Genomic DNA, 8,871 nt, shown 5'->3' with positions numbered 1-8,871 from the left:
CACGCAAGTTTTTGATGAGTTGCGTGAATTCAATCACCTTATAAACCAAACAAGATCTGCTGGCAATGTGGATGGAAATGACACATGATCATGCAATTGGGCCAATTGGTTCTTTACCAACAAAATTTACAAGCTGAACTTTGAAGACATTTAGGCTCCGATTTTCTCTTCTTGGTTTGGAACTCAAAATGCACATCTAAGATTTTAAAAAAAAAATCCTGGCTTCTAGCTAATGACCGGTTAAACACAAAGGACATTCTAATAAGGAAAAGCTTCAATCTTAATGACCATGGCCTATGCAAAATCTGCGACAATGGGTCATTGGAAACCAGGAACCACCTTTATTGTAGTTTCAGCAGACAATGCTGGCAATTAATCAACACCTCACGGGTTGACAGTCTAGAATGTCCGCAGATGATTACCGCTGCAAGACATAACATTGGAAGACCCTTTTTCCTTGAAGCTTTTGCCACGGCTTACTGGAATATTTGGTAGCAGAAAAGTGAAATCGTTTATGGATTTACTTCCACCCATGGCTGAACTACATCACGCCAACTGGCACGTTGTGGGTGGAGAGGGAACGTGGATTTGGGTGGGTTTTTTTCTCTTTTATCGTAGATTTAAATATAATAAATGAAAATTCTCTTGTATCAAGTATCCAATTATGATTTCTTTTCATGGTTTGCTAGTATCATCGAGATCTTCAAAATTAGATCTCATCTTAATATGTTTCAGTGAACTTATTTATGTTCCGCTTTCAGTGCATAAGTTGCACTTCCTTCAGGTTTGCAATGCGCTACCTTTTCCCAGTACTGCATTCGGATGCACCGCCGTGGATGCATGTTATGTCCTGCCTTCTTCATTTGTTATGCATGTCTAGATTCCGCTGCAACAATATCATATCTTATGATGAACTGTGTTTTGATTACCCTTCGTGGGCGGTCGTCTGGCACTGCATTTCGCTGCATTGATGTCCTGCCTTTGGACGGGGCACAACCCGCGGCACATGCAATGACCAATGCACCCCTACAAGATCTATATATATGAATGCTTGACGCGGCGAAGGCGCCGTGACAGAGCGCAACACGCTACAACAAAATGCACCCAACAAAATATTACGCGAAAACATCATGGTTTATCTGTGGTACATTTTCATGAATGCTTTTGGTGTGCCCCTGATTAGAACAAACTATAAGATATAAGATTTCATGGAAAGACTTCATGTATGGTCTGCGCAAAAAGACAAATTGTGATATAAAATAACAAATATGGCACTAAGATTTTAGTAACAGATATTTATCAAATGTTTTTGTTGTGACTCCCAAATAAAACTAATTTTAAAAAATTGACTTATGTATTGAACATTATGTTGTATTTGAGAGACATGTTGTATTTTCAATGGTGTAACAACTTAACTCTAAATTATATCATAGGTAAGATCTGGATGATGCGCATAACTCTGAATTATGTCATAGATAAGATGTATTAAGTTCAACTACTATAGATAAGATGTACTCCCTTTGTTCTTATTTGCTTTCCATTATGTGTTAAGTCATAGTCAATTTTTGTCGAGTTTGACAAAGAATATATAAATATATATAGGAACAAATATCAACATCCACAATACTCAACATCCACAATACCAAATGCATATAATATGGAAATATGGTTTTATGAAAATTCCAATACTATAGATTTTACATATTGTAGACGTTAACATTTTTTCCTAAATATTTGGTCCAAATTTACAAAGTTTGAATTTTACTAAACAAAAAATGAAAAGTAACTGTGAAAGGAGGGAGTGTTAAGTTTAACAAGATACAAATTTAATTTGAAGACAACACTAGGGTCACATAGGTACGAAGTAAAGGCAGCTCAGGTGCAACCTCTTATTGACTAGTTGTTATCTCTCTCCTTTTAGATTTTGCAATGTTTTTAGTCCATTTATAACCCATTGATGTACCTCCTAAGACTTTTGTAATTGTTATCTTTTAATACATAAAATGTATGACGTAGGGGATTCTCCCATGGTAAAGGTGTCAAAAAACAAGTAATTGATTCTCCTTTCGATCCATATTACTTGATGCTAAAATAGATGTACCTACAACTAAAATGTGTCTAGATACATCTATATTAGCATCAAGTAATAAGGATCGGAGAGAGTATATTAAACTTACCCTCTAGGTAAACCGGGTAGTTTACTCCTCCATCCACAAAAGTGTACTTCCAAGTTTCTTGGAAAGGCAAACATTTTAAAATTTGACCAAATTTATACAAAATATGCACCAACACTTATGCCAACAAACTAGTATTTTATTTGGTATCATAAATATTGTTAATTTTTTGTATAAACTTGGTCAAAAATTTAAATAGTTTGACTCTCCAAAAAAGATGGAAGAATACTCTTTCGCGGATGGAGGGAGTATGAATTATGAAATATATATTAGTTACAAATCAACACTTTACTAATATTTATTAATGATAGTCCATCCTTTCAGTTTTCTATGTCACCTCCACTAATATTTATTAATGATACTCTATTTCTATATGCAACTATCATGAAGGCTTTTAACCATCAAATTGTATACATCATCCTTCGTGCCATCGGATTGATGAGAGCACACAATTTTTCTGTGTTATTATAAAACTAAGGGATGTGCAACTGAGACACCACAATTAGTTTTGGCCCTAGTTGTTTCAACCAATCAAGCGAATTTTCTACCAATTGTTTGTAATGATAGAAATTGTAACTGATATTCATGTTTATGTGCTCTTCTATATGTAGCCGTTCAAGATATTTCAAAAAAAAAGGTTTATGCAGAACATGCATGGCGTCTCTTAATGCAAGCTGTCAACACCATCAAATTATTCCGCCCGTTCATTTCCCCTTATCTAGGGCTTAATTTACATGCAGAATCAATCAGTAAATTTCCGAACTTTAACGACCTCTAATTGGTCAAATGCACAAATGCATAATCATTTCGGTCCATTCCATTGGTGTAGAGAGCTTCATGTTTCATGTGTTTTAGGGCATGTACAACGCCCGTCGCTACTCTGGGCGCTTAGGCTAGCCATAGTGTATCATGCACATTGGTCCCACAAAAATGCTGATGTGGCAGCTAATTAAGTAGGAGAGAGGAGATTAGAGTAACATAGGTAGATACTGTATCATAGCGCAAACAACGAGAAAAGTTAATGCTAAACAAATTTTGTACACAAATTTGCATTGAGATTCTAAAAAAACAATAAATATAGCATGACTATGATACGTAGTACTACTCCATGATACTACCCACTATGACCAGCTTTAGACTACCCACAATAGGAGTATCATAGGTAGTACTCCCTCCGTCCCAAAATGTAAGGCGTCTAAGGACTGGTTAAAAGTCAAACTTTACTAACTTTGACCAAATATTTAGAAAAATATATTTACATCTACAATATCGAATGGACATATTAAGAAAATATATTTTATGATGAATCTACTCATGTTATTTAGTACTGTAAATATTTATATTTTTGTGTATAAACTTGGTCAAACTTAAAAACGTTGACTTTTGACTAATCCTTAGACGCCTTACATTTTGAGACGAAGAGAGTATCATGCATCGCATGCATTGCAAAAAAAACTGATATGGCGATGCAATTAAAGATGAGAGAGATGATTGTAGTATCATATGTAGATACCGTATTATAACACATAGTACTACAAAATTTAATGCCAAATACATCTTGCACATAGATCTAAACTGAGGTTGTACAAATCAATTAATATAAGAAAATTATAATACTAGTACATGATACCATGCATCATGAACATAGTAACTTGTAGTAGTATCATACACATGATACTTTTATATGATACTATGCATTGTGACTAGTCTTAGAGTGAAAAAAATAAGAAATGAAATGAAATCAAATCAAATTATATTCCAAACGTTTTAATCTCCAACGGGGGAACGCTAAACGTGCTATGCAACCAAAAATGAAAAAACAATTTAGACTTGTTTGATCTACATAAAAAAAAACTACGGGCGCTAATTATCCGGCCGCTTCGCATGTTTCTCACTAGGCTACCGCTCGATACAGGGGAAGAAAGGGCCAAGCACTCGACGCTTTTCCTTGCGTCAATGTCGCACAGACGCCATGATTTACAAACCAAACTGCCGATCTACCGGAAATCTGATCCTAGCGTTGGCGTGTAAAACGTCCACGTTGTTCTTGTCCTTATACAGTTATACTCTTGCATATACACCGTAGAGTTTTTTAAAAGATTCTTGCTGCAACATTTGGGGTATCTTCTAGTTCCATAGAAATTCGCAGAATATTGTTGAACATAAATATAGTGCCTAGCCTCCTTCCAAAAGATCGGTCTTTTGGTTGAACTGGCTAGCGCATCAATTCTATATGGTATCAGAGCCAAGAGGTCTTGAGTTCAAGATCCTGCTCGCGCAGTATAAAAAACAAAACAAAAAAGATTCTACGGCCTGTGCACCGTACCCACGCTAAGGACTAAAATAGTCTAGACGTGAGGGGGAGTGTTGAATATAAATATAGTGCCTAACCTCCTTCCAAAAGATCGGTCTTTTGGTTGAACTGGCTAGCGCATCAATCCTATAAGTATATCTACCTATGGTGAACTGGTTCGGTCTTTCTTTTAGTTCGACAAAACCCGGTACCTTGTTGGATCCTTCCAAACCTACCAAAAAAATATTTTATTCTATTTTCCTTTAAAACTAGACTGAAACCTGAATTTTATTTGCTAACTCACATATAGCCAAACTTATTTCGCCAACATGCATATATTTTCTGTAGCAATGCACATAGTGTATAGTGTAGTGGAGTTTGGTGGCACAACTACGGATAATTGTACGGAGAAGGAAGTCCACAAGTAGGAAGGAGGTGAGGTCATTGTCGACATATTGTGTCGTCATCTAAGAACATGAAATATTTGATCACTTTTAAATACATTTCTTGCATACGTTAGTTTTTTTGGCAAAGCATAGGCTTCGATCTATAGTCAGAATAGTAATAGTCACGAGCTACACGGGAATCAAACAGAGGCCGAGCTACAGGTAGCCCTTTATATGCAAACACTCAAAATTCATATTTTAAAGATTCAAAAATTCTGAATCAAAATTCTACATATAGCTGATGATGTATACTACAATGGTGTAAAATTTCAATAGAAACTACTTCATATTTTAGGCTACACAAAAAATAAAATTCAAGACAATAAAATCTGTTAGATTTTGTCAATTTCGTGTAGCCTCGAATACAAATTAGTTGGCATTGAGATTTTACAGCACCGTAGCATACATCATTGGCTACCTACATAATTTTGTTCATATTTTTTGAAACTTTAAAATATGAATACCGAGTGTTCGAAAATAAATAGCTACAAGTAGCTCGGCCTCCATGACGCCACGCTCTGAGCTACACCGCCTGTATCTTTAGCACGAAGTACTCTAAATGAGTTATGACGATTTCAGCAGACGGTCGAGGTCAAATTCTCCTCAACATCGTCCACATCTAGACGACACCTGGATGATGTTCAAGGAGCAACCACTCTTCTGACCCTCGTACCCGCCCACGTCTAGAGCAGATGGAGACCACAAGGACGGACGCGAGGTTGCTGTCATGCGCGTGCCTAAGAGCATCTCCACTCCGTTTGACTTCCCCACATCGAAAGAAATCCGAGGTTAATTTCGTCCGGATTGAACCAAAAAATGACGCGAGGAGGGCCAGTTTCCCAGCCGCGATCCCAGTCGTAGACGGTGATTTAATTTTGAAATAAGAAAACTTGACGAAATACAGCAAAAAACGATTGAATCTAGACTAACTTTAATGATATTTACTATATTGAGGGCGAAATTCATACATAGAGGCCGAATTTGAATATATTTCGAATTCGGCTAGGGGAATACAACTGTAAATATTAAAACACGGCGCTCTACATGCCAAAATGGCGGTTGAACACCGTGTAGTCCATGTCGCCGTCGCCGCCATCATCGTCGGAGCCGTTGTCATCGAACTGCGGCGGCGCCGATGCCGCCTTGCTGCTGCCTTGTCCGGGGTCTCCCCACCGGCCACTGTTGCGAGGCGGGGACGGCGAGGGCTTGTACCACTCGTCGTCGGACTCCTCGAGGTCGATGACGGGGACGGAGACACCGGACGGAGGAGTCGCGGGCCGGCGGTAGCGAGCGGCCTGCTCAAGGAGCCGAGCCTGGCGCTCCGCCTCCTCCTTCTCCTACTGCTCCCTCGACCAGGCGCAGGCCTGGTCGAGGGGCATGGAGTTCTCGGCGGTGACGAGGTCCTGGAGGGACCTCGCCATGACGGCCTCGAGGATTGCGGCTTCCTCGGCGTCGTGGACCTCCTCCTTCACCGGCTTCCGCTTCCGCTCGCCGGAGGTGCCTGGTTCGCGCTTGGGGCGAACCAGGCGCTGGTGGCCGCTTGGCGTCGACGACTCGCGGATGACGATTCCGCCGCTGCTACGCCCACGGTTCTGAGACGGGGAAAGAGGCTCCCGTGTCACCGGCGCCAAGGTTGGCGCCGACCTGGAGCTCGGCGTCGCCCTCGTCGCCGATCCGGACGACGAGGAGCTAACAGCCATGCGCCGTGGCTACCAGCTGCCCCGGCGGCGGCTTGCCGATGCCCTCGACGGCGGCGACATCGTCAGAATGGGATAGTTGCCGCCCTCGATGTGTTCGAGGACGGCCTCGAGGTCCGACCCGGCACGCTCCACCAACGCCGGCGCCCAGCGGCGTTGTTGCGCGGAGGCGGCGGGCCGTCGTAGGAGGCCAGCTCCCGCTCCCACCGCCGTAGGAAGAAGGAGTTCCACGCCGTGTAGTTATCGGGGTGGAACTGCGGCTGGGCGCGGTCCTGGTCCGACAAGGTCAGCTGGACCTCCTCGATGGCGACGTCGAGGACGTGTCCCTGGGGCGGCAGCGGGATTGGCACGCCGCCCGCACTTAGCCGCCACCCGCCGCCGGGAGGCCTTGTATCCGGCGGGCGGGGGTACCCCGCGTGGTGGAGGAGGTGGCCCTCCCACGCGAGGAGCGACCGGCGGGGGAAGCCGTTGTTGGCCGCGCCGTCCTACTCGTTGAACGCCATGGATCTCGGCGAGTGATCAGTGGCGGATAGGGTTCGTCTCTGGCTGGGGCTTCGTCGGTGCTACGCGTCGCGGCGAGTTATGTAGGCGGGGCTGGACTCGGCGATTAAATGCTGTGTGGATGCTACGCATCCGCGGCGAGCTGACCGGCGGCAGCCTTTACTGCGCGCGGAAGACGATGTGTCTGCCGCTGACTGGCCGGGTCCATCTCTGCGGCGAAGACGAAGCGAAAGCGCAGGAGAGAATTCTCGGCGTTTCGCGCGCTTTCGCTTCGTCCGGAGTCCCCGAGCGCGCCTCGGGGGACCGGGGATGGCGTGGGCTCGTCGGATGGATTTAGGCCCAAATCGAGAAAAACGAGGAATCGGGGGGCGCGACTGGTGACAAGGTATTAACTTGTCAATGCCTACAGATAGTAGACTAGGGTTTCGTTGGATGTAGAGGGCAAGTAGATCTCGAAGGTTTCAGCCGAAAAGTACTCGACGATGTAAAAACTAGGGTTTGTGAGACAATGATTCGATGCTTTCTTTGTCCCCCGACTCCCCCTTATATAGGAGGTGGAGCCGAGGGATTCGTATTGTACAAGTTACAGAGTCCGGGAGGGTTTCTAACTCATCCCGCAAGATTACAAACATCATCTCCTAATACAACTCTAGTTTTCCTTAATAACAACTTGGGCTTCCGATTCTTCTTATTCTTCGAGTCGTGGGCCTTCAGTAAACCCCGGGTACTATCTTCGGCAGGCCCATTGGGGATGCCTATGTCAGTAGCCCCCGAGATTTTGCTTGAATCGCAGAGTCAGTGAAAATCTCCACTGTTTATATTTACTCTACAACTTTAAACTTCTCTATATTTCTTCATATGAATTTCTATATTGTACAGGGATAATGGTAATTGGGGCTAGTTCATCTGACGGATCAGGTACTAGTTAACTGCTCTAGTGGCAATCCGCAAAAACCTAATTCAAGATCACGTCCCCGGACATGATCTCGGGATACTGGTGTAAACTTCGACAGGTGCCGCTTAAAGTCTTACCATTCTGTCGAGTCCCAGTCATATTTATCGGGTACCTAACGCGTCCGTTAGGATTTTTCTTCGTATCTGTTGATACGGATAAAAGTAGCAAACCGGCGTCAGAGACGGCGCCACGCCACTCAGAACGGATCTGGGGTCTTACCTTCGCATAGTTTTGCGGCATTCAGAAATTGTTCGCAACTTTGGCGTTCTGAGAATATATTGTCGAGTGCTTATTCGGCTGTTGGAATGGCACATTTTATTGAGTCAACGGATGACTTATATTGCTCTCCCGATGGGAGTATATGTAGAGTTACCTTAACTCGAAATATACTCTCTTGTTCTTCTATCTTTCTTTTTTATAATTTCATTGGGCACGCGAACAGCGTTCCCGATGGGAGTAGCCCCCGAGGCTACAGCCAAGGACTTGTATTTGGGTGTAGGCTCCACGCTTTATGCCGCTATATTTTCTTTCTCTCCCGAAATTTCCAAATCTCTCGGGTGCGCGAACAGCGCTCCCGATGGGAGTAGCCCCCGAGGCTATGAGCAAATATTTTGTATTTGATCATAGGCTCACACCATTTCTATTTTGTCTTTCTCACACTTTTCATTTTTTCCAAAGTAGCCCCCGAGCATTTGGGCAAAAACTTGTATTTGATCAAAGGCTCTCGAAATAATCAACAATCTTCTGCTGTCGCCATTCTTACAACCCTTCGTAGCCGAAATTTTCTCTTGTCAAGGTGACATCA

The sequence above is a fragment of the Lolium perenne genome, chromosome 2, assembly GCF_019359855.2.
Source record: "Lolium perenne isolate Kyuss_39 chromosome 2, Kyuss_2.0, whole genome shotgun sequence".
Classification (NCBI taxonomy): Eukaryota; Viridiplantae; Streptophyta; class Magnoliopsida; order Poales; family Poaceae; genus Lolium; species Lolium perenne.
Note: the sequence above shows the minus strand (reverse complement) of the source record.